Raw genomic sequence first — 26,473 nt, 5'->3', positions numbered from 1 at the left:
CTCGTTTCTAAACTCATTTACTACGACAGCAGTATTCTCCTTGAATATTACTATCTTAATTTTGCTTGCTGTCACAAAAGAGCGCCTAATCTACGCGCCCGCCACGCATCACTCAAGCCAGCAAGGAAACAAGACGGCCTCGCGGCAGCTTCGACAGAAATGCAGAGCGCATGCGCGTCAAACAGCCGACGCGTCGACAAGTTATGCGAAGGGGACGGCACAGAGAAAGGAATACAACAAGAGGGGACACTTCCACAGAGCCCAGCGGCCCAATTGACTGCAGCGCACCAAGCCGTCGGCGTTAACACCTGAACCACACTTCCGGTTTCGATTTCGTGCGCGCGCGTTTTGAACACTAGCTGGTACGCGTCACACCAGCGCCGTTTTTGTTATTCTTCTACAGGTCAACCGGGCGCGGTCTTCGCATGAAATCATTTTATTAATAAGTAAAATTGCGAACGATCTTCACAAGCCACTATTGAATATGTGCCACGTGCAAATTCATAAAGACGCAAGACGCTTTGTGAAATGAGGAAATGTTTGTTTTATTCTTTCTAAACGCTCGTTGCGGGCTTTTTGTATTCATCTAACGTTGTGGAAACAGGTAAGGAGCAGTAGTTTCCGTAGGAAGCTCCACCAGATGACGTGAACTGAAAAAAAATTTAAATTACAAGCAAGTGTTATTTTGGTATTAACATGTAAGAATAATGCGTGTAGAGGCGAAGCGTGTGGAAGTGGTGAATGGGCGGAATTACAAACAAAAGCAGTTGGTATTTACACACACGGCGTAGAAAATACCCGACTTATCCGAAACAATACTGTGCATACCACAAAAACATTCTAATTCCAAGCATTCCCCTCTTCCCGGGCCTTATTTCCTGCACTTAATAGCACGAATGCACGGGCTACGGCGCGTTTCCTAAACTTGGCTACAACCGACGCAATAGTACGCTACGAATACACAGAGGTGGCCACAACACAGGCTCTGAACCAGGCCATGCTGGGCGCTCGCAGAATTCCTTCTACTCGCACTCAAGACAAATGTGTGGGTGCCGTTCAGAAGACAAAATTTTCGAGTTACTAGTTCCTGGCGTTTGAGCTCCTTGGCGTTATCTCTTGCGCGTTCTGCCAGTGCAAGCCACACACTCCCGTGTTATCACTCTTGAAAATTGCTCGTCACGTTTTCGACAAGCGTGAGTACCGAAAAAGGCTCAAATTGTTGCGGGGACATAACGCTTGCCACAAACTTGTCGATTCAGTACGCGCCAAACTAACTTTGTCACCACGGCCGAGCTGCGCTGCGTCACGACAGGCGCGGCGAGCGTGCGTCAGAACAAAAAAAAGAAAGTACCGGAAATAATTTTCAACAATGTTGGGCGTCAGAGAACGCCATGAACTTGCATTAACCACTGCCGAGCTGCTTTTCGCTCACCGCGCAAGAGCGCCAGGCGCGCCCACTACGCTCGAAAGATACCCAAAAAGTAATTAAATTAGTTGCAGTAATGTTGGCGGTCTGAGAAAGTGCGAAAACTTGCCGCAGTAAAATTCTGTACACGCGAAACTGCGTCACAGCCCCCTGTGCGACTAGCTTGCCCAAAAACTACCGAAAGGAGTTAAAATAATATTGGGGCTCAAAGAAAGCGTCGCAAACATCTCTCAGTACGATTCATTAATTCAATTCAAATTAATTGCGCCACGATGTCCACGCTGTTTTTCTTTAACTGCGTCACAAGTCTAGCCTAGGTGCCGGGCAGTAAGCCTAATTGGTTGAAGTATGTACGTCGCAGACTGTCCAAGTTTTTCACCTTGCCGTAGTTCAGTGGTGCCGTGTCGAAGTTCTGAAGGAACGCAAGAATTTGCCGGGAGCCCACCAAACCAGGCTAAATTCCAAAATAGAAAAAAATTACCGACGATTACGTTACTTCCTAATGCGAAATTTGAGCGCAGCAAATAAGCTGTTTCACCTTTTCGATAGATTGAGGCAAAGAAATCGAGCAACACATGTATGCGGTATCACAGAATTTTTTTTTTATTTTTCACACGTATTCCTTTAACAAAGACTCCACTAACAGTTCTTGACAGTCATGAAGGAAGCTTTGTGGTCGGAGAAATAGACTGATATATGTTCGACTTGGTACACCAGCGGCAATTTCGGCTCGGGCGGTGCACATATACAGATCCGCCGCCACCGATGTGGCTCTCTGATTGCCACCGCACAGGGCGAACGGCAGCGGCAATTTCGGCTCGGGCGGTGCACATATACAGATACGCCGCCACCGATCTGGCTCTCTGATTGCCACCGCACAGGGGTTGCATTGGAGGAGGAGCGAAGAAAGGAATTAAGTTCGAGCCGGCGCTTTGACAACCGGAGACTCGCAGGAAGAGGGGGGAGGGGGGCGGCGTGTACACCCAGCGGCAAACGATGGGGGCAGAAGCGCGCGCAGCAAGCGGACAACACGATAAAGGGAGGAGGGAAGAGATAGCAGCGACTGACTGATGCCGCTGACGCCGATAGTGAGTCAACCCCAGCTGCGGAGTTGGTTTCAGGGACAACGCCGCCGATGCCGACACAAACAATATGATACCCTCGCTTCCGCAGCGCTAAGAACCAGGTCTAGCCGTGGGAAGGTGGTCACGTATTCGTCGACGTGCCGGGGCCTACGTGAAATAACCGGCGCGTCGGCAACTGAAGAGCACCCTATCCGCCACACAAGAACAGGGGGGGGGGGACCCTTTCCTCCTCTTTCTGCATGGCGGCGACGGTGTTCTATGCAGTCACGTTATCTTGACTCTCTAGCGGCGTCAGCGGCATCCAGCGGTATCAGTCGGTCGCTGCTAGCGCTGGGGGGATGAAAGGGGGGCGGAGCTGGTTACGAGGCCGACGACAACGCCGACGACGACGCGAAACCCAGGAACGGACGCCAAAGAGCTGCGCTCTAAAACAGGCAGATGGGTGACCAAACAGGCCAACGCCCAGATGCGCGGCCGGTCTCGCTCGCTTCGGCGGTGTGTCAGACGAATGACGCAAGCATCTGGGTCGTCATTCGCCGGTTCACCTGTCGCTAGGCAACGGAAGTAAGCCGCAAAGTTTAATTTGAACGCAGATATTTTTATTTTTGCCGGGAAAGAATAAAAAAAATAAAGAAAAATCTGTTAATCTCATTTCACATTCTTTTTTTTTCCATGCTCGCCGCGCAAACGGTCCGCGTTAATACTATAGTGTGACGTGTTTCTTGTTTATAATTTTCGCGGACTGTCCGCTCTTGTTCCTTTCTCCATGGGGACGGTATCCACAGAGAGGAGAAAGACGCGCGCCCAAACACGCTCTTAGACCCCGGCACACGGCGAACAGAACGAGATAGCGAAGGCGACAGCGTGCGCCAACGAATAAGTGACCGCCCTCGTCGAAGACTTCGGCGGCAGCGGCCGAAAACGTGAGGCTCCCAGGCTTTGTTCGTGCTATGGTCATGGGTCGGCAGTGTCATTTCGTGACACAGCCGCAATTAATTTTCTCTTCAGTGGTCCTTTGATAATCATGCATATTGAAAGTGGCGCCAGTCTTAGAATTTCTGCTAAGCAAACCTGATTTCACTAATCCACGGCTTCAAATTCACTCCTACAAAATCTTCCCTAAAGTTATTATTGAAAAAGTGATTAAGCATATTTTAGTTATTTAGCCAAACTATTGTTGAAAATTTTCTTGCTGCTAATATCTGCTTTCCCACGGAGTGTTATCATCCAAATATCGTTTTTTTAAGAATTTCGCATAAAATTATGCACCTGGAATATACCAGTCAACAGAAAAGGAAAACAAATCATGGAATGGCATATGGATAGTGCAGTAAAACACGGACACAAGAAGAAACAAAGACGAAGACAAGCGCTAACTATCAACAACGAAATTTGTTTCCGGGATCGGTCGTACTTGTACACCAAAAGAAAACCATGTGCCACTCTAAAAACTAGGAAGGGTATCGCAGGAGTGAAGCTGCTGATTTACTCTTCAAAGAGTTGTTTTACTCTCGCAAAATGTCGAGTAGAGTGAAATTCATTGTTCACTCTGTCACCAAGGAGAGAGTGAAATGCGCTTTTCACTCTCCCCTTCAGAGAGAGAGTAGAATGCCCGTTCTACTCTTGCGGCAATAGAGAACAAAACTTAGCGCAATCTTCTGCTTCAACTGTAGGTGGTTGGCCCCGAACATGGCAATGTATCACTCACGCACGCTGAGCAAAGAACACATTGTTTTGCTTCTGAGAGAACAGGCCGCCGCAGTTCAAAGGAACGCGTAGCGAGCGCTCTACTTTTTCACTCGGAATTGCTCCACCGCGCGCGCGCGCTCAAGATCGCGGAACAACACAGCACTGGAGAAAGGTGATCCGTCCAGCGAGCAACAACGAAGGCCATCCAAGGGCGATCGTGTGTCAGCCATCTCGCGTCGCCGCGAAAGCACGACAGTCGTTCGTCATGCCTTGGATATAACAAGAAAACCTCCACGGTAAGCGAATTCTAACTTAGGTGCACATTCTCCGTATATGACATGCTATCGCCAGGAAGTCGTCACTGCGCTTAGCCGACGCGATTGACAACGGACTAGGCATACGCGCTGTGTCTTTCGATGTCAATCTAAAAAGCCAGTCGTCGCGATAACTGCATGTGATTTTATCACTTTGCCGTTACCGGTAAGAGCTTTGAAAATCGCAAACGCTGCCACAACTATGGTATGTACAATAAGACGCCAGGCGAGAGGACGCGTAAAATGGTTTGTTCACCAGCCCGTGATTCCGAGCTTATGCGGAGCGTGATTAGCGTGCGTGTTGTGTGTTTGAATTTATTCAGTTTGGCAGTCTGCTGTGTACGGAACGCTGTTGAAATAAGGAATCACATAACACAAGGCGTCATTTTTCTGGCAGCATACTTTTGTTATAAATAAGCCGCGCGCTTGACGGTGTCTCGCCCAGGGCGAATCTGCGACCACTAAAGTTACGTGCAGCACCAGTGCTAGTTAGAAACTTTGACGCAGGCATTCCGCTGCATGCTGCAAGAGGTCAATTGGGCGCGTTATCTTGAACTTACTGAAAACGCATGAGGAATCCATGTTTTATGCTGAAAAAAGTATGAACCCCATATAAGCGATCTTGTGCGCGGCAGATGGCTGTCGCGTTCGCTCGTCGCCTACAAGTCGTACTCCGTGCGAGCGACGATCTTGAGCGACGCCTCCCCGGTGTTGCCGGTATGAGGGCTGCAATCACGCGTGACGCGTGCTTTAGTAATTTACGTTGATGTATTTTACTATAAAAAGTAGCATAAAATATTTCCGGAGGTATTGGAGTAGGTTCTTATCCTTGCACGTACAAAAATTGAATCATTTGCTCGTTCCGCGCGACAATCGGTAGTATTTGAGCGATGTACATCCAGTTCCGGCTTCGCGCTATTGGCTAGTCGCTCATAGCACTTCCGGGCGACGAGCGACGATTTCTAGATTTCCAGAACCGAGCCATCTGTTCAAGCGACGGCCCGTTTTGTCGCTCGAAGCCGTCGCTCGTCGCCGTCGCGCACTAAATTGCTCTCACAGTGTTTATCCCTAAGACTGAACTGTTTTTGCTCATGTATTGAAATGGTGTGATTATAGGTCTGGTTTTGTCTCCTGTTGTGGTTTTCGAGCACGGTGCGAAACTGAAAGGGTGCTTATGTGTACGAACTCGGTGAATTGTCGAGCAGCTAGTTATGCATCGGCATCGAATATAACGGCTGCTGTGTGGAATTACAATTGCAGGGGCGCTTTGCATACGCTTATTCTTTTGAACATGCCTGTGCATTTGCTAATATGAGTTGGCGTGTCAGAGTTATGTCATATGAACAGCTAAATCAGCCTTCCTCTGGGGGTTACAAGGGTCATGTGTGCATTTTGCTACTGCATGGCAGATCAAAATGTGTTTATCGCTTGAATATTTTTAGTAGAGAAATAAAATATCAAAATAAAATGTTGCTTTAATTCCGTGTTACCAGTCATCTGTCGTACACAGAACAATAAGTTGGTCTAATAAACTAATAACTGCGGTTTAACTGCAACTTTTACATGCCTTCAAGAATCTAAAATGCTAGATTTCAAACTGCAGCAGTAGTCGAGTCTGTCAAAAATGAACTCCATTGCGCACCTCATAAATGAAAATAAGTTCATGCCTTTTAGTAAGCTTAGATGCAGGCCTCAGTGAACTTACTTGTTAGTATTGAAATGTGGATAAGCTTGCCATAACAAGCCTTGTTGCCCTTTTTTATAGGCACATCCATATATCCATTGAACTGAAGGACAACACTTTCATGCCTACTGAGCATCACGTTTGCAGCTATGATTCTCAAATATGGGTTCAGCAGTGGCCCAACCAGGGATGGTGCGGGGGGACACACTGGGCACGTGCTTAGGATGTGTCACAAGTGGTGTTTGCGATACACCAGACTTATGACAGACCTATGACGTCTGAAAATGACCAATATTCTATTTATCATCAGGAGTATTCTAACATTGGTGACAAACAAGGATGAACTGTTGGTTATTTGTTTTTTGTTTCAATCTAAAAATTGAAGTTAGCTTAGCAGTTGACTGTTGCAGTCATTTGGATGTTTTGCATGCATTTCACTAGGAAGACAAAGAGCTAAGACTTTCTTTTATTGCCATGGCCTTGACTGTCTTGATGTTGTTTTGCACCATGCCCTTGTGTTGACTTTTGCACACGATATTTTTCAGGCACCCGCTTTATATAACGCAAGAAGGCAGCTGCAAGAACACGAGGATGTGAAAGAGCCAGTACAGCGCGACTTCACGTAGTGCAGAGGAGCGAATGCCAAGAAATCAAAATACATTGGCATGCAATTTGGACACAAAAATTAGTATGTGAGTATATTGGGTGTACCATTTGACCAAATGTCAACAAAATCAAGATACAGTATGTTACACCAAGATGAAAATTCTCACGTGCTCTAGGCAGTCATCTTAACATGGTATATTTATGTAATGTCTCTGATTGGAAAGTCAAATCAAGTATGCTCTCTGGAGACAAACACATACCAGCAAGTGTCATTGAAAAGTTAGAAATCTGTTGAAAAAAAGCTGATTAGTTCTGAGAAGTGACTGCGTTTTGTCTTACCTCTCAACAGGTACATCCCTGTGATAAAAAAATAGTGGTACAATGAAATTGCATATTTGCTTAGCGACATGATACATACTTGCAATGAGCACGGTGCCTGTGTTTACTATAAAAAGCAACAGCCCATGCTTGGTTAGGTTAGGCCCACTACAACATGCAGGCATGGGTGATTGGCGCTTTTTTTATTTCTGTGTCGTGAGGTTTATTGACGTCCGTATAGGTGCAGTGGCACGCAGTATGGCTAGTACAAAAAAGGGGGGGGGCAGACATATGTAGCTCACTGTACACGACACAGGGCAAAGGAAATCCGTGTTCAGCAACTATGTTAAATGCCATGTACGTAAATTTTACAACGCTACTCGTTCGAAGCGCGCACAGGTGCATCTTGAAGAAAAGTTTTCCAGGGTACATAATTTAGTGCGTAATTTACACTAATTTCGCTCTAACCACGATACATAGTAATTTGAATATATTATATTGAACGGGAAAACCTAGAGCGAATTAAATTGTGTCAGCTTCGTGTGTATACATATAGCCTTTCCTATGTATTAGGTTTTTCGCATAATGCATTACCAGTCGACAGCCTATCTTATGATGTGTACTCTGTTTACAGTACAGTTGTTTATTAGTTTACTCGTTTGTTTTGCGACTCATGAAATGCCGGCGTATATATATTTTCAACATGTGACATTACCCTGTATGTCCTGGGACAACCCAGGACGTGCATTTCTCAGCACCCAGTCAACTACCAGAAGTGACTCAAACACAGGCCACCAGTAAGTGGACATCAGTTGCAATTTCACATTACACAGTTGGCTGCTGCCTTGTACTGAGGCTTTTTTTTAATGTGATGGTGATGCCGTTTTAATGTACATTTTAACCACAAAGGTGCGATCATGTCTCACAGAGGCATATATGGTTGCTATTCTCTGCGTGGGACGTGTTCTCGTGTTCGTGAAGCATTTGTGTTTGGCAGTATTGTCGCCCCATGAGTCGGATATAAACACTAACTCGCCACTGCCGCCAAGTAGTTGCGAGAAACACAATATATTATGACGCTGTAAAGTTATTTCATTAATTCGAACGAACGTTTTGCAGCAGGAAAAAAGGTTACTATTCTAGGTAAACATGTCTTTTTCTCACAAGTTATTGAGCCAAACTGTGGATGCGTGAAATTCGTGACTTATGAATAGGTTTTAATTTATCCTTTAGTAATGCTTCTAAAACAGACTAGAAATAGCGTGCGACTACCTCTCCAATCAGCAGATCATACACTTACAGTCATAAGTGGTAGTTCCATGCAGTCTCGCACTCTATATAACCTTTCTTTTCAGCAGCATTGGAACTGGTGGCTGCGTTTTCAGAAGTGCACTTGGCACTGTATATGTATGTGTGAATTCGGTTTTCTTTGTATGTGTCGGCTCACTGACACAAACAGTGCAAAAATCAGTTGTACCATGAGGCTGACGACGCCTTCTGCTGCTAGAAATGCGGCACTTCATATTTTATAGTACTGCATGACATTTAAATTAAAGCTACCACATAAAATGATCAAGAAAACTAACGGCTGTTTTAGCTGTTTCCCTCAAAGAAAGCTTGTCCTTTATGGGCTGTGTTAATCTGAGCTCTCCACCGATGTTTCAGTAGTATTCTCCCTTAGTGAGTGAGAGATTGGGGGCAGTTAATCGTGTTAGTGTTTAAATGGTGTCCTAATTATGTGCATTTGTTCCAACAAAGTTGTCTAGATTACTTTATTGTGTAGTGTAAAGCTTATGAAACCATCAGCAACTACTGAGTTGCTAACATGCATATGCATTTGTCACTATACAGGTGAAACTCGGCTGTACCACTGCAGTGCTGCGGAAATTGCCAGCACCAGCGGCTTTACAACAGCTGTTTCGCAGCATGTCGGTATGTGCTAATTTATAGTTATGTTGGGATAGGCTAGTATTATGGACCATTGCTACTCTGTATTGTGACAGATCCATATGATAAGGGATGTAATGGGCACAGCGAAAACCTTTGAATGTTTTACTATGGTACATAAACAGGCTCGCATTTTCGTCACTGGAACAGGGGAGAAGAGCATGCAGGCACTCCTGAATGTACATATGTTTAAAAACATAAGAGACATATATATATATATATATATATATATATATATATATATATATATACATATATATATATATATATATATATATATTGTAAAGGAGATTTATTAAGGTTCGTAGCGACCGCCGGTTCTACGATGCACCGAGCAGTTCCCGAGCTCGAGCTTCTGCTGCGCGCTTGATGCTGCCGATGCTGCTGACCCAGTGCGCACGTTCGTTATCTTCCTTACAATGGCCCCGCGGAAATAAAGGAGCCATCCTGGCGACTTAGGTTTCTGGAAGGACGGTAGAATCGTGATACGGCTTGAGATGCTGAACGTGAACGACTTCGCGGTTACGACGTCGCATGTCGGACAGAGGCGTTAGCGGCTCAATCAGGCAATTCACAGGTGATGTTCTCTCGAGAACGCGATATGGCCCGTCGTACTTCGGAAGGAGTTTTGAAGCGAGCCCAGGCGTGCGGTGTGACACTAACAACCAGACGAGAGCGCCCGGTAGAAAAGTGGGAGTCGGGTTCTGGGCATCGTGAACGGCTTTTTGACGGTTCTGGTCGTCCGAGGTGGATCGGCGGGCCAGCTGGCGACATTCCTCGGCGTGTCTGGCGGCTTCCGAGTTCGGCAGGCATTCGGATGGGTCTGGCCGGTAGGGCAGAATGGTGTCGATGGTGTGCGAAGGATGACGGCCGTAAAGAAGGTAAAAGGGTGAGAATCCGGTAGTTGCCTGAGTCGCGGTGTTGTAGGCGTAGGTGACAAACGGATGAACTAGGTCCCAATTAGAGTGATCAGGTGAGACATACATGGCGAGCATGTCACCAAGAGTTCGATTAAAGCGTTCCGTGGTACCGTTAGTCTGTGGATGATAAGCAGTGCATTTACGATGAACAATAGCGCATTCAGCAAGCAGTTGTTCGATGACTTCAGATAAGAAGGCGCGGCCTCGATCGCTTAAAAGTTCACGTGGACCTCCATGACGAAGGAGAAAATGACGAAGTAGGAAATTGGCGACCTCCTGCGCTGTAGCATTTGGTAGAGCAGCGGTCTCCGAATAACGGGTTAAGTGGTCTACCGCAACGATTATCCACCTGTTGCCGGCAGGAGTCAACGGATGCGGCCCGTAGAGATCTATGCCCACGCGATCAAAGGGTCGGGATGGGCATTGTAAAGGCTGGAGTTCACCGGCGGTATTGTGCGGTGGCGCTTTCCGGCGTTGGCACTCATGACAAGAGCGGACGAACTTTCGAACGAAATTATACATTCCCCGCCAGTAATAGCGGTGGCGAAGTCTTTCGTAGGTCTTGAAGACTCCCGCATGGCCACACTGAGGGTCGACGTGGAACGAGGAGCAGAGGTCTGCTCGCAAGATTCTCGGAATGACGAGTAACCAGGTGCGTCCCTCTGGGGCATAGTTGCGTCGATACAGTAGCTGGTCGCGAATCGCAAAATGAGGCACTTGGCGCCGAAGCGTACGTGACGCTGGAACTTTCGACGTATCCGAGAGAAGGTCGAGCAGAGATGCAGTCCAGGGATCATTACGCTGTGCAGCAGCGATAGTTTCAACGTCCAGAGAGGATAATGTGCACTCGCAGGGGGAGTCGTCACTGGCCTTCGGGGGAAGCGGTGATCGGGATAGCGCGTCTGCGTCGGAGTGCTTTCGCCCGGAACGGTACACCACGCGGATGTCGTATTCTTGGATTCGCAATGCCCAGCGGGCAAGGCGGCCCGATGGATCTTTGAGCGTCGACAGCCAACATAGTGCGTGGTGGTTGGTCACTACGTCAAAAGATCGGCCGTATAAATACGGGCGAAACTTGCCAAGCGCCCACACAATGGCCAAACACTCCTTTTCTGTAACGCTGTAATTGGTCTCCGCCTTGGTTAACGTGCGACTCGCGTCTGGGTGGCCAGGTTGACGCTGTGCCAACACAGCGCCAAGGCCTACACCGCTTGCATCGGTATAGATTTCGGTTGGCGCTTGTGGGTCAAAATGGCGAAGAATGGGTGGCGTCGTGAGAAGACGGCGCAAGGTTGTGAAGGCGTCGTCACACTCTGGAGACCATGATGAGAGATCTCTAGCGCCGCGAAGGAGCTGCGTGAGAGGCGATATAATTGACGCAAAGTTTCGAACGAATCGCCGGAAGTAAGAGCAGAGGCCGATAAAACTGCGTAGCTCTTTCATAGTAGTAGGTTTTGGGATCGCAATAACAGCACGTAGCTTCTCGGGATCCGGGCGAATGCCCTCCGTTGACACGACATGGCCTAAAATTGTTAGCTGACGAACAGCAAATCTACACTTCTTCAAGTTAAGTTGCGACCCGGCGTTGGTCAAGCAAGTGAGTACGTGCTGGAGGCGGAGCAGGTGGGTTGGGAAATCAGGGGCGAACACCACAATGCCGTCAAGATAGCAAAGACATATTTTCCATTTGAGGCCACGCAGAACATTATCCATCATTCTTTCGAACGTAGCAGGTGCGTTGCAAAGTCCGAAAGGCATGGCGGTGAATTCATACAAACCGTCTGGTGTAACAAAGGCAGTTTTCGGGCGATCGGCCTCTGCCATCGGAACCTGCCAGTAGCCTGACCGCAAATCCAGCGAAGAAAAAAACTCGGCTCCCTGCAAACAGTCCAGAGCATCATCGATGCGTGGTAATGGGTAGACGTCCTTCAGCGTGATCTTGTTCAACCGCCGAAAGTCAACACAGAAGCGGATGGAACCGTCTTTCTTTGTGACGAGGACCACGGGAGACGCCCATGGGCTTTGGGAAGGTTGAATGACGCCTCGACGGAGCATGTCATCGACCTGGTCTCCAATGACGCGACGTTCCGTAGAGGACACGCGATATGGTCTTTGTCGCAGGGGTGAGTGAGTGCCAGCGTCGATGTAATGCTTGACTGTCGATGCACGGCCAAGAGAGGTTTGCGCAACGTCGAAAGAAAGGCGGAAGTGCTGAAGGATTGCGACAAGTTGAGATCGCTGCGAAGGCGTAAGATCTTCAGCGATGAATGGGCTGAACACACCAGTCGATGTTGAGTCTGGTACGGAGAGGGCACTCAGTTCATGGGCGGCAGTAGGAGACACTTCGTCGAGGACGGAGACAATTCGTGTTGAATCAACCGACTCGACCTAACCAAGGCATTCGCGGTGGAGCAGTGATAGCGGCGATGAAAGATGATTGTAAATGGGCATCGTGCTCACACCGGCGGCAAGGTCAAGAGCTGCAAAGGGCAAAGGAAGCGCTTTTCGGGTAACAAAGTGATGAGAGAGCATGAAGAAGACGGTCCCGTCGGATATGATACTACAGAAGACTGGTACGAATGCTGAAGAGCGCGGAGGAATACAGGTGTCTTCTTTCACGACAATTTTAGCGACAGGATGAGCATCGACGGAGGCCAGGTCACCAAGGTGGAAAAGTTCAATCTCAGCCCGAGCACCATTGATGATGGCGTTGTGGCGTGAGAGAATATCCCATCCTAGAATAACGGCGTGGGAGCACGATGAAAGAACTATGAATTCAATCGTGTACAAAACGTCCTGTATGGTCACACGGGCAGTACAAGCGGCGGTAGGGCGAATGGGTTGAGCACTCGCCGTTCGGAGCGACAATCCAGACAGAGACGTCGTCACTTTACGAAGCGAACGGCAAAATCTTGCATCCATAACGGAAATAGCGGCGCCGGTATCGACGAGGGCGACTGTAGCGACATCTTCGATAAACACATCAATGACATTAGCAGGTAAAGGAGGAGGACTTCGGCATGTCGACACTTGCGCAGTTCTTGCCTCAGGAACTGCGTCGTCTAGTTTCCCTCTTCGTTAGAGACGGGCCGTCGACGCATAGGGGAAAGCGATCGGCGACGTGGGGAGGGTGACCGGAGGCGTTCGAAGCGAGGACGGCGATCAGCCTGGGAGCGAGCTGGTGATGGGTCGAAGGATCCGTAAGGCGCAGGTGGATCAGGCGGCACCTAGGGCGCGCGGGATCGCCATCGAACGCCTGCGATCGGCGGTGGCAGAACCTTGCGACATGACCGGGACACCTACATGGGAAGCATATAGGGCGATTGTCCGGCGTACGCCACGGGTTAGTGACGGCAGTGGTGGTCCAGGGGACGGGAGGGGGAGGGCGGTGCACCGGCTGCTGGAAGTGACGCACGGGCACAGTGCTAGGGGCCATTGCAGCAACCGTAGCATAAGTGAGTGGTGTAGTCACGATATCTTGCTGGTGAACAGCCGGCAGCGCTTCCGCGACCTCTTCATGGATCACGTTACGGAGATGAGACGGCAAAGTGCTGGCAGACTCCTGAGTAACGGACACCAGAGATAGCTGTCGTCCAACTTCTTCGCGGACGAAATCCTTGATTTTGGTTATCAGGGAGGCTTGTTCTGGGCCGGTGGTCAGGCTGCAGAGTGACGTCGCATTTGGTGTGGGATGTCGCCTTGTCAGAGCTCGCTGCTTACGCAACTCATCATAGCTCTGGCACAAGCTGATGACGTCGTCAACAGTGCGTGGGTCCTTGGCCAGAAGCATCTGGAACGCGTCATCATCGATTCCCTTCATCATCATCATCATCATCAGCCTGGTTACGCCCACTGCAGGGCAAAGGCCTCTCCCATACTTCTCCAACTGCCCCGGTCATGTACTAATTGTGGCCATGTTGACCCTCCAAACTTCCTAATCTCATCTGCCCACCTAACTTTCTGTCGCCCCCTGCTACGCTTCCCTTCCCTCGGAATCCAGTCTGTAACCCTTAATGACCATCGGTTATCTTCCCTCCTCATTACATGTCCTGCCCATGCCCATTTCTTTTTCTTGATTTCAACTAAGATGTCATTAACGCGCGTTTGTTCCCTCACCCAATCTGCTCTTTTCTTATCCCTTAATGTTACACCTACCATTCTTCTTTCCATAGCTCGTTGCGTCGTCCTCAATTTAAGTAGAACCCTTTTCGTAAGCTTCCAGGTTTCTGTCCCGTACGTGAGTACTGGTAAGACACAGCTGTTGTAAACTTTTCTCTTGAGGGATAATGGCAACCTGCTGTTCATGATCTCAGAATGCCTGCCAAACGCACCCCAGCCCATTCTTATTCTTCTGATTATTTCACTCTCATGATCCGGATCAGCAGTCACTACCTGTCCTAAGTAAATGTATTCCCTTACCACTTCCAGTGCCTCGCTACCCATCGTAAACTGCTGTTCCCTTCCGAGACTGTTAAACATTACTTTAGTTTTCTGCAGATTAATTTTTAGTCCCACCCTTCTGCTCTGCCTCTCCAGGTCAGGGAGCATGCATTGCAGTTGGTCCCCTGAGTTACTAAGCAAGGCAATATCATCAGCGAAGCGCAAGTTACTAAGGTATTCTCCATTTACTCTTATCCCCAATTCTTCCCAATCCAGGTCTCTGAATACCTCCTGTAAACATGCTGTGAATAGCATTGGAGAGATCGTATCTCCCTGCCTGACGCCTTTCTTTATAGGGATTTTGTTGCTTCCTTTATGGAGGACTACAGTGGCTGTGGAGCCGCTATAGATATCTTCCAGTACTTTTACGTACGGCTCGTCTACACCCTGATTCCGCAATGCCTCCATGACTGCTGAGGTTTCGTTGAATCAAACGCTTTCTCATAATCAATGAAAACTATATATAATGGTTGGTTATATTCCGCACATTTTTCTATCACCTGATTGATAGTGTGAATATGATCTATTGTTGAGTAGCCTTTACGGAATCCTGCCTGGTCCTTTGGTTGACGGAAGTCTAAGCTGTTCCTGATTCTATTTGCAATTACCTTAGTAAATACTTTGTAGGCAACGGACAGTAAGCTGATCGGTCTATAGTTTTTCAAATCTTTGGCGTCCCCTTTCTTATGGATTAGTATTATGTTAGCGCTCTTCCAAGATTCCGGTACGCTCGAAGTCATGAGGCATTGTGTATACAGGGTGGCCAGTTTTTCTAGAACAATCTGCCCACCGTCCTTCAACAAATCTGCTGTTACCTGATCCTCCCCAGCTGCCTTCCCCCTTTGCGTAGCTCCCAAGGCTTTCCTTACTTCTTCCGGCGTTACTTGTGGGATTTCGAATTCCTCTAGACTATTCTCTCTTCCATTATCATCGTGGGTTCCACTCGTACTGTATAAATCTCTATAGAACTCCTCAGCCACTTGAACTATCTCATCCATATTAGTAATGATATTGCCGGCTTTGTCTCTTAACGCATACAGCTGATTCTTGCCAATTCCTAGTTTCTTCTTCTCTGATTTTAGGCTTCCTCCGTTCCTGAGAGCTTGTTCAATTCTATCCATATTATACTTCCATATGTCAGCTGTCTTACGCTTGTTGATTGACTTCGAAAGTTCTGCCAGTTCTATTCTAGCTGTAGGGTTAGAGGCTTTCATACATTGGCGTTTCTTGATCAGATCTTTCGTCTCCTGCGATAGCTTACTGGTATCCTGTGTAACTGAGTTACCGCCGACTTCTATTGCACACTCCTTAATGATGCCCACAAGATTGTCGTTCATTGCTTCAACACTAAGGTCCTCTTCCTGAGTTAAAGCCGAATACCTGTTCTGTAGCTTGATCTGGAATTCCTCTATTTTCCCTCTTACCGCTAACTCATTGATCGGCTTCTTATGTGCCAGTTTCTTCCCTTCCCTCCTCAAGTCTAGGCTAATTCGAGTTCTTACCATCCTGTGGTCACTGCAGCGCACCTTACCGTGCGCTGCATGATTCCCTTCATGATTCCCTCCTTTCCGCTTCCGTCATGGCAGCGTTCACGCGCCTGCACAAATCTAGAACGTCTTCTATATAGCTGGTGAATGTCTCACCCGTGTCCTGTGCGCGTGTACGCAAACGCTGCTCGGCTCGGAGCTTCCTGACGGCGGGTCGGTCAAATACTTCGGTAATCGAAGCTCGAACACCGACCACGTTCGGATATCCCTCTCATGATTTCTGAACCGGAGACTGGCCACGCCCACGAGATAGAATGATACGTAACCCAGTTTATCTGAGTCATTCCATTTGTTATGAACGCTCACCCGCTCGTAGGACGACAGCGACTCTTCAACGTCGTTGTCGTCGGTTCCGCTGAAGATGGGAGGCTCCCGTTGGCGAACGGTACCAGGGCAAGGGACGGGTGGCGGTGGAAGAGTCTGCTGGTCGGCGTCCGGCATGGCAGAGGGTAGCGTCCGAGAACGGAGTTCCAGGATGGTAGAGTGGAACGTTACCCAGCACGGCTCCACCACTTGTAAATGAGATTTATTTAGGTTCGTAGCGACCGCCGGTTCTACGATGCACCGAGCAGTTCCCGAGCTCGAGCTTCTGCTGCGCGCTTGATGTTGCCGATGCTGCTGACCCAGTGCGCACGTTCGTCATCTTCCTTACAATATATATATATATATATATGTACACACACACACAATTAAACTAAAGACAGGGACGTTCCATCTTTCATCTTGAATTGACTTGTACAGCACAAAAATTCATCACAGACCACAGAGAAGCACACATGTTAACAGGTTTGCTACACACGTTAGTTCAACAGATTTGATGCTTCAGGTGTGCTATTTTACACAAGGGAGAAGGGAAAGGGGAGAAAACCAGAAAAAAGAGTGGAGTAGAAAAGAAAGGAATCATGCCAAAAAGCATGAGAAGCATCGTGCAGCCAGGATCGCCAGCAGGACATCTAAAAAGCACTCTGATAAAATTACATACAGGACACCCTTACGTATAGTTTGTTTCAATCAACTCAGATCACATGCAGCCATTACTGCAATCAAGTTGTTTCCTTATGTGGGCCTTATGTTTCCTTATGTGGGAATGATGTGGGCCCAAAAAACTGTTTAGAGCTGAAGGATTATGTTCCATGCTAGCCTCATTGCCTGCTTTTTTATCATATTGTTATCAGCTGCTTATGTTAGGGACAAAAAGTAAGAGTACGAGCTGTTTCCTGATTCGCCATTACACACAACATGTCTTTGGGACTATATGTACATGCACATGATCCATAGATGAAAAATATTCAGTACAGTAGAATGTCATTACAAGATACACTTGGTTGTAAGAGACATCTGACGGCACATCTGACGGCACGATGTTTGCCACGTTAACAATAATGTATACAAAAGACACCTTTGTTACTAAGGATGACTTTTTAAGTATGCACTACTTCGAAGGGACACAACCCAGACACATTCACTTTGTGCACCTTGTGTGCTCCAAAGGGCGTAAAGGTCACGCAATCCTCACACAAGTCAATTGCACATGTCTCTTTTAGCATGAACTAGAAAAGGAGAGCAATGAGGACAGTGCAGGGCAGAAAGTGTCGGCAGTTGAAGCTGACGAGTGTCTAAGAGCACCTCAAAGGTACTGCGAGCAACAAGGCTTGCAAAGTGAAGTGTTTAAATTCCAGAAGTTGGGAAGGAAGCTAACACAATCTACAGTCACCAAAAAGCTGTGAATGTTCTTTAAAGGGCCCCTAAACCACAGAGGTTGAAATTTAGTTGCGGTGTTGTAGTTGTACACGATAAGGCAATGAACAGGTAGCCGCGAGAATTTTTTGAAACGGTGCAGTAATAGTGGAGGTACGTGTGTTTTATTATCGAAAAGTAGTCCCCACTCATTTTACTCTTTCATCTGGTACACGCCATCTGGACAGTATCGTCCCCCGCAGGGGCGTCTGCGTAAGCAGGCGTTTGGTGAGTTGCGACACCACGTACCCGAGCACATGGGGGTTGGACCCTCCCGCGTGTAGCCGTGCGCGGCTTAGCCGTGTCCGGGGAAAAGGGGATCCTGGGGGTTGAGCCGATGCCGGGTGTTTGGACCTTAAAGGCCCCCCGGCAGAGGCAACACACCTCTCTGGCCTCGGCTTCGCGTAGACGGCACCCCCGGGCTGACCCACCCGGGGGAAATCGGCAGTCGCCTTTTCCTGTCTCTCTCTTCGCACATCTTCGTCTTTCCCTCTCACTTTTAGTCTTTCCTGTCTTCTTTTTCTTCTGATAACTTCCAACATTCCTGGCGGCGAGGGTTAACCTGGTGTGCTATGACCTACCTTGGTTATAACATATGTGGTTATAGCGACGATGTACAGTTGGCATGGTAGGGTTTGGTTCACCGCATACCCTGCCGTGTCCCCTTGTTGGGCTCGGTGGTGGGTGACTGGCATCGTCGCTGAATACTCAACACACTTCATGGGCACTTCCAACCCCTTCTGTACCGATCGTCCCTCTAAAAGGGGGCGCACCGATCCTACGTTTCAGTTTTTTTTTTTAAAGGCACTCAGACTTTCCAGAAATTTCATGTGGTCCACAGTGAGAAGCCTGACAAGAAAGCAAGAACAATTTCACCATTCGTTGTCGCGAAGCATCTCGCAGAGATCATTGGAGGCGGCTATAAGATCACCAAGCTGGCCAGTGGGGACCTATTACTAGAACTAAAAGACAAAGCACAACACGACAAGCTAACAAACCTTGTACAACTTGGAGACATCCCTGTCAGTGTGACAGCACACCGAACCATGAATACGGCCAAAGGCGTAATCTCTGACATAGACTTGATGGACTTGACCGAAGAACTCCTGGAAGGATGCAAGGATGAAAACGTAATAAGTGTACAAAAAATAAAGATTAGACGTGACAACAAGGAACTGCCAACTAAGCACCTGATTATTACCTTTGGCTCTAGCACGTTACCAGAGACATTAGAGACTGGATATACCAAAATCAGAGTACGACCGTACATTGGCAGCAGCAGTGTTCGGAAGAGCGTTTGCCTAAATACTCCTGCATACTGTTACAGATAACCCTGGATCCTAGGACGACACCACTATAAGCCGAGAAGCGCACGTTTTCTGAGGCTGCATTTCGACTCCGGTTATCAACTAAGAGTTATCAAGGACGGACGTCACCGGCTGGCATCACCTGGCGTGGCGCTTGCATCGACGCATCTGCTATAAAGCTACGGCATCGCATCCAAGACGGCACTTTGGCAGCAGCAGTGTTCGGAAGAGCGTTTGCCTAAATACTCCTGCATACTGTTACAGATAACCCTGGATCCTAGGACGACACCACTATAAGCCGAGAAGCGCACGTTTTCTGAGGCTGCATTTCGACTCCGGTTATCAACTAAGAGTTATCAAGGACGGACGTCACCGGCTGGCATCACCTGGCGTGGCGCTTGCATCGACGCATCTGCTATAAAGCTACGGCATCGCATCCAAGACGGCACTTTGGCAGCAGCAGTGTTCGGAAGAGCGTTTGCCTAAATACTCCTGCATACTGTTACAGATAACCCTGGATCCTAGGACGACACCACTATAAGCCGAGAAGCGCACGTTTTCTGAGGCTGCATTTCGACTCCGGTTATCAACTAAGAGTTATCAAGGACGGACGTCACCGGCTGGCATCACCTGGCGTGGCGCTTGCATCGACGCATCTGCTATAAAGCTACGGCATCGCATCCAAGACGGCACTTTGGCAGCAGCAGTGTTCGGAAGAGCGTTTGCCTAAATACTCCTGCATACTGTTACAGATAACCCTGGATCCTAGGACGACACCACTATAAGCCGAGAAGCGCACGTTTTCTGAGGCTGCATTTCGACTCCGGTTATCAACTAAGAGTTATCAAGGACGGACGTCACCGGCTGGCATCACCTGGCGTGGCGCTTGCATCGACGCATCTGCTATAAAGCTACGGCATCGCATCCAAGACGGCACTTTGGCAGCAGCAGTGTTCGGAAGAGCGTTTGCCTAAATACTCCTGCATACTGTTACAGGTTAGTGGCTTTTTTTGAGGGGGGTGTTATTGTGTTGCTGCCACTGCTGCTGCCAAAGGAGCGAACCTTGTTTATGTCAGTATGGAGTGTGTTGAGTGTGAACAAGAAATCTTGGATCCCAAAGAGAGTATATCTTGCATGACTTGTAAGCTTTCGTACCATGTAGGAAGCTGCGCAGGAGTGTCGGAGGCAACAATAAAATCTAAGAAATCAACCTACCAGAAATGGAAATGCCCGAAATGTAGGCTACCAACCTCACATGTTAACCAGGATGAGAAAGAAAAAGCACCGTTGACCGTAGAAGATATGTTGGTCGTACTTCAGGAGATTAACCGAAAACTTAATGTTTTGTTGCCACTGAAAGAAACTGTCGATGGAATTGAGCAATCGGTGCAGTTTATGTCCGAACAGATGACAGACCTGTTGACGCGCACAGAACAAAATGAGCGAGATATTAAAGCAATCCAGACTAGGCTCGCAAAAACAGAAATGAACAAAGAGCAGCTTGAATCGCTCAGTGTCCAACTCGATGACCTCGAGTGGCGCAACCGGAAACTGAACTTAGAAATTCATGGTGTACCACAAACGGAAGGCGAAAATCTTTTGTCCAAACTTAATGCTTTGGCCGGTGAAAGTGGATTGCCCCAGCTATCAGAACACGACATCACGGCAATTCATCGATTGCCGGCAAAGCGTGACAAAGTGCCTGGCATCATCTGCCGTTTCGCGAGACAGAGCATGAGGGACAAATGGTGGGCTAGCAGGCGGGAGTTGACCACTGCGGATGCCAATGTTCACATGTTGGAAAACCTGACCAGGCGAAATCGAGAACTGCTGAGGGAAGTGAAAGAATGGGCAAAAACAAATCAGTACAAGTATGTCTGGCACAGCAACGGCAAGATTCTGATAAGAAAGACTGATGGCGCGTCAGCAATGCTAGTGCAGCACTCTTGCGACCTTGGCAAGCTGCAATAAGAAGGGAAAATTGATTTTTTATTTTTGTTTCCTGCCAAAAATGCAGACTGTAACAGAAAAGAATTATCTACTCCCAGAGAACTTCAAAGATTACCTTGGCCCGGTTTTCCAGACGTCATTCAAATGTCTTCATATCAATGCTCGATCTGTCAGACGTAAAGAAGCATATTTCGACACTTTCTTTCAACAACTAAATGTTCCCATTGACGCTATCATGATCAGCGAAACCTGGTCTACAAGTGATTATGATGTCTTTCGAATTCCTGGTTATGAGACATTTTTTCTGAATCGTTACGCTGGTATTGGTGGTGGCGTATCCATATCATTTAAGAAGAAGTGGCGGCCTGAAATATTAGAGCGATTCACAGTTTCTGTGAAAGAATATGAAATCTTAACAATGTGTTTGAACAACACTATTTTTGCAGTGTGCTATCGTCCACCAAAGGGTTGCGTAGCCATATTCTTGAATTTTCTTGAAAGCCTGATTTCATTTGCAACCAGTCAGCATTTAAACATTGTCCTTGGTGGTGACCTAAACATTAATATGTTATCGGTTGATGCATCCCAAATGAGTTTAGACTTATTGCTTAGAACACATGGACTTCTGAATGCAATCAAAATGCCAACGCGTGTTACGATCACGTCTTCATCGCTGATCGATTTGTTTATCACTAACCATGACCCTAGTATGATCACATCTGGAGTAATAATTTCTGACATCAGCGATCACTTGCCAATATTTATGTGTGTTAAAAACATGTCTAAAAAGAAACGTAGTTCAACATATTCTTTCCAACTTATATCTGAAAAAACACTGTCGACATTTAGAAACTCGGTAGAAAAGAACAACTGGAGGCCTGTCCTTTTAGAAAATGACGCCAATAATGCTTACGAGGCATTCTTAGGTATTCTGAAGCCGATTTACGAGGCCTGTTTCCCAATATTAACAAAAAAACAAAGGCGTCACAGTCGCAAACCATGGGTCACACCGGAGTTGGTGGCAAAGATAAACACAAAGAACATCCTATATCATAAGTTTATTAAATCGAGAGCTGAATGTGATCTGACAGCGTTTAAAAAATATCGAAACCGCTTGAATACTGAGCTCAAGAAAGCCAGAAACGCCTATTACACAAATCAATTCACGTCAACTTGTGGTCGTGTCGACATTATGTGGAAGAGGCTAAACGCAATTTTGGGGAGAAATAGCAAATCAGGTGAATTAAATATGCTAAATATCGATGGTGTAAGTATAACTGGAAAAGAATTAGCAGATACGTTTAATACGCACTTTATTTGCGCTTCTAGAAATCAAGTCCCACATAACAATCTCAGTGATGTCGTTCATATAAGCGACACTATATTTCTCAAACCGGTTGAAGAAGCAGATGTAATGACAGCCTTCCACGAACTAAACAATAGCACATCCATTGATATTGATGGCCTCCAGATAAAGCCTATACGGTATATTTTTGACCTTATTTTACCATACATCACGCATATCTTAAACCTTTGTGTCAGTACCGCTGTATTTCCTCGTAAAATGCAGATTGCACGTGTAACAGTTATCTTTAAAAAGGGTGATAAAAACCAGCTCGGGAATTACAGGCCAATATCTATCTTACCCGTGTTTTCTAAGCTACTAGAAAAAGTAATACTTAGAAACTTTTTGCAGTTTGAAGAAAAACACAAAATTATAACAGCAGCTCAGTATGGCTTCCGTAAGCACCACTCTACTGAACTTGCACTATTAGATCAACGAGAATATATATTGAACGAACTCGAACATAATAGGATAGTCATTGGTATTTTTCTTGATTTTTCGAAGGCATTCGACTTATTAAACCATACAATACTTCTTCGTAAACTTGAGCGTTGTGGCTTCCGCGGCCATGCACTATCGCTTGTGCAGTCATACCTCATGGATCGCAAACAGGCAGTAGCAATAAATGGTCTCCTCTCAGATATGCAATCTGTAGGCTGTGGCGTTCCACAAGGTAGCATTTTGGGTCCATTTCTGTTTAATCTTTACATCAATGACATTGTACATGCAACTCCATTCGTTAAATTTATCATCTATGCTGACGACACCAGTATTTTTCTTGCCGGAGATAATGCAGCCGAACTCACAGATACTGCAAACAATGCACTGAGGCAAATAGAAAACTGGAGTAGCAGAAATGCGTTGCGGATTAACACAGCAAAGACTAAAGTCGTTGTTTTCAGAGGTAGAAACAAGAAGGTCCGTCTCACTAAGAATATATTCCTTCAGTCCGTACCCTTAGAAGTTGTGCCTTCATTTAAAACATTAGGTATATTATTTAATGAAAGAATGTCATGGGATGATCATGTCAGCTTTGTAACAAATAAATGTTCACGTATTATTGGTCTTCTTTACAAGAACCGTGAGATACTACCGCGAAATGTAATGCTAATGCTATATAATTCATTGATACAATCGCATTTCAGCTATTGCCATTTAACCTGGGGTGCAACAACAGCAGGCAATCTTCAGAAACTACACTTGTTACAGAAAAAATTTCTAAGAATTGTTGAAAATGTTCCGCATACCTACCATACGGCCGCACTTTTCTTAAAGTATAACTTACTACCAATTACTAAACTTTATGACTATCGTCTGAGCAAGTGTGTGAAAAACGAGGTGTTGAAGAACATATCTTTTCTATCAAAATTAGCTGGTTTAGAAAAACGAGATGCAATGTACAGCACAAGAAACATAGCACAATGGAACGTAAAAACATACAGAACTTTCTATGGTAATCAAACATTAGAAAATAAACTACCACGACTTCTTAACAAACTCGCACAAAACGATATTGATCTCCAAAACACAACACGCCACAAACTGTTCGAGTATTTTTTACACTACACCTAACCTTTTTTTTTTTTCTTTCACCATCATTGTAAGTTTTTTTTCCAGCCAGGACAATGCTGTTGATTTTATGCTGACTACTGTAACCGGATAACAACTCTGCTATATGTATTTTTTTTTTTTTCCTTTGTTATCTGTATTTCCTGTATTTTCTTTTCTTTTTCGTGTGTGTGAAAAAAAAAAAAAAAAAAGAAAAGAAAAAAAGGGAAAGAAAAACAACCACTGTACTGCTGTCAAAGTGGGGGCCCGTGGCCTTGTCAAGCTGTCCAACGGCAGCTTTTACTACGGGTCCCCGCCATCATCTGTACCATGGTGGCAAATAAATTTGAATTTGAATTTGAATCCCAAAGCCTCGACGTTGTTTTAAATGCCAGAGGTTCGGTCATGCTTCGCAGAGCTGCCGAGGGCGGCTAACATGCGCGAAATGTGGCATCAATGACCACTCTGCAGATGACTGTAAGGCTGAGCCCCGTCGTAGCAATCGTAATGGTGGTCACCCAGCATATTCCCGATCATGCGCAGTCTGTAAGAAAGAAAAAGAAATAATTACAATAAAGGTAAAAGAAAACATAACTTTCAGAGAAGCAAGGCAACGCATCTCACAAACCTTTGTACAGACCGCATCTTTCGCCGAAGTGGTACGTCGGGGGTCATTACCACAACGGCACTTGGCGCACCACGCGTAGCGAGCGTGCGCCAACGCCACCCGCCCCCATGGTGGGAGCAGCGAAGGCTGCCCTACCTCTCCCGAATTTGTCCACAGTGGAGGCCTCTGCTGGTGCTGGCACCAGTCAGCCCAGCTCTGAGGTCAAGACTAGCCCACCAACCACCAGGACGATGGGCTCCAAGGCCTTGTCTTCAGAGACAAGGCCTTCGCTTAAAACACAGCGCTCCCCAGAGCGCGTGTCCAATGCCTCTCAAGAGGCCATGGACACCACACCCAGTCAAACGGCGCAGTTTACGCCTAAGGAGCGGCGCGATTTTGTCGACCGCTCCAGAAAAGACAAAACTCCAATTACAGGGCCCCAAAAGGGCACTGTAAGCTAAACCAAGTTCATTCTCTTTGACACTTAGCACAACATTTATTTTAATATGGATACACTGATTATTCAGTGGAATGCCAGAGGCCTGCTTTGCAACCTCGATGATGTCCAAGAACTCCTTAATGAACTAACTCCAAAAGTGCTGTGTGTCCAAGAGACTCATTTGAAATCTAAACATAAACACTTCCTTCGTCACTATGTCATCTTTCGGAAGGATCACGATGATGCCCTCGCATCATCAGGCGGTGTAGCCATCATAGCTGACAAATCTATAGCCTGTCAACACTTACAGCTACAAACACCCCTTGAGGCAGTCACCATTCGTGGTGTACTTTTAAATAAACTGATAACCGTGTGCTCTTTATATATACCACCGCATTTTCAGCTTCAGAAACAAGAATTCCAAACATTAATAGATCAGTTACCCGAACCATATCTTGTGCTTGGAGATTTAAATGCGCACAGCAACCTATGGGGCGACTCGCGCTGCGACGCGAGAGGACGCTTGATTGAACAGTTCCTTTTTTCTTCAGCTGCATGTCTTTTGAATGGGAAGGAGCCCACGTATTATAACATGGCAAACAAAACATACTCCTCAATAGATCTTAGCATTGCGTCTCCTACTCTTGTACCTTACCTTAACTGGAAAGGTATTAAAAACCCTTATGGGAGTGACCATTTCCCTGTAGCTCTATGCACACCAATGTCTAATGAATGCCCCCACAATTACCTTGCTGGAAAACTGACTCAGCTGACTGGGAAAAGTTCAAAAAAGCTTGCTTCTCTATCCTGGGAAGACATGAGTGCTTTAAGCATAGATGCTGCGGTTAAATATTTTACGGTTTTTCTCCTGGACACCTCCACCAAATGTATCGCTGTAACAAGTGGATTGTCCACAAAACGCCGTCTTCCGTGGTGGAATGATGAGTGTCGAATGGCGCGTAAAAAGCAGAACAAGGCATGGAGTTTACTTCGGGATTCTCATCTGCAGAAAATATTGTCAATTTCAAGCAGGTCAAATCCCAGGGTCGAAGAACGCGGCGACAAGCTAGAAGAGAGAGTTGGAGAAAGTATATATCAGGCATTAACTCTTACACTGACGAAAGAAAGGTTTGGAACAGAATGAATAGAATAAAGGGTCGACAGTCTTACTCTCTGCCTTTAGTGAATACTCAAGGCGACAGCATGGAAAATCAGGCGAACTTTCTTGGCGCACATTTCGAACAGATATCCAGCTCGTCGCACTACTCTGAAACATTCCAAAGGTACAAAAGGCAAATAGAAGGACAACCATTAGAACGGAAAAGTACAAAATGCGAGGCATACAATAGGCCTTTTTGCATGACAGAGCTTCAGGCAGCCCTAAACAGCTGCAACAAATCTGCCCCAGGTTCTGACCGCATCCTATATAAAATGCTAAAACAGCTGCCGTCTGAATCACAAAAAAACCTTCTTTGTCTCTACAATTCTATATGGTCTTCCGGCCACATTCCCTCTGCTTGGAAAGAGGCCATCATAACAGGGTAAGGACCCTTCTTTGCCAAAT

General features: G+C 46.6%; 1 long non-coding RNA gene across 1 annotated transcript; it reads right to left on the bottom strand.

Moving 5' to 3' along the window:
* Window positions 1-538: 538 nt before the first annotated feature.
* On the bottom strand, window positions 539-26,164 carry LOC129380362 (uncharacterized). The gene is made up of 3 exons (XR_008608355.1): window positions 26,080-26,164; window positions 25,658-25,975; window positions 539-650 (listed from the first exon to the last, which is right to left on the bottom strand). It is a non-coding gene; the product is annotated as an uncharacterized lncRNA (long non-coding RNA).
* Window positions 26,165-26,473: the final 309 nt, after the last annotated feature.

This window comes from Dermacentor andersoni, chromosome 1 (assembly GCF_023375885.2).
Source record: "Dermacentor andersoni chromosome 1, qqDerAnde1_hic_scaffold, whole genome shotgun sequence".
NCBI lineage: Eukaryota > Metazoa > Arthropoda > Arachnida > Ixodida > Ixodidae > Dermacentor > Dermacentor andersoni.
Note: the sequence above shows the minus strand (reverse complement) of the source record. Positions and strands in the feature narration are given on the sequence as shown.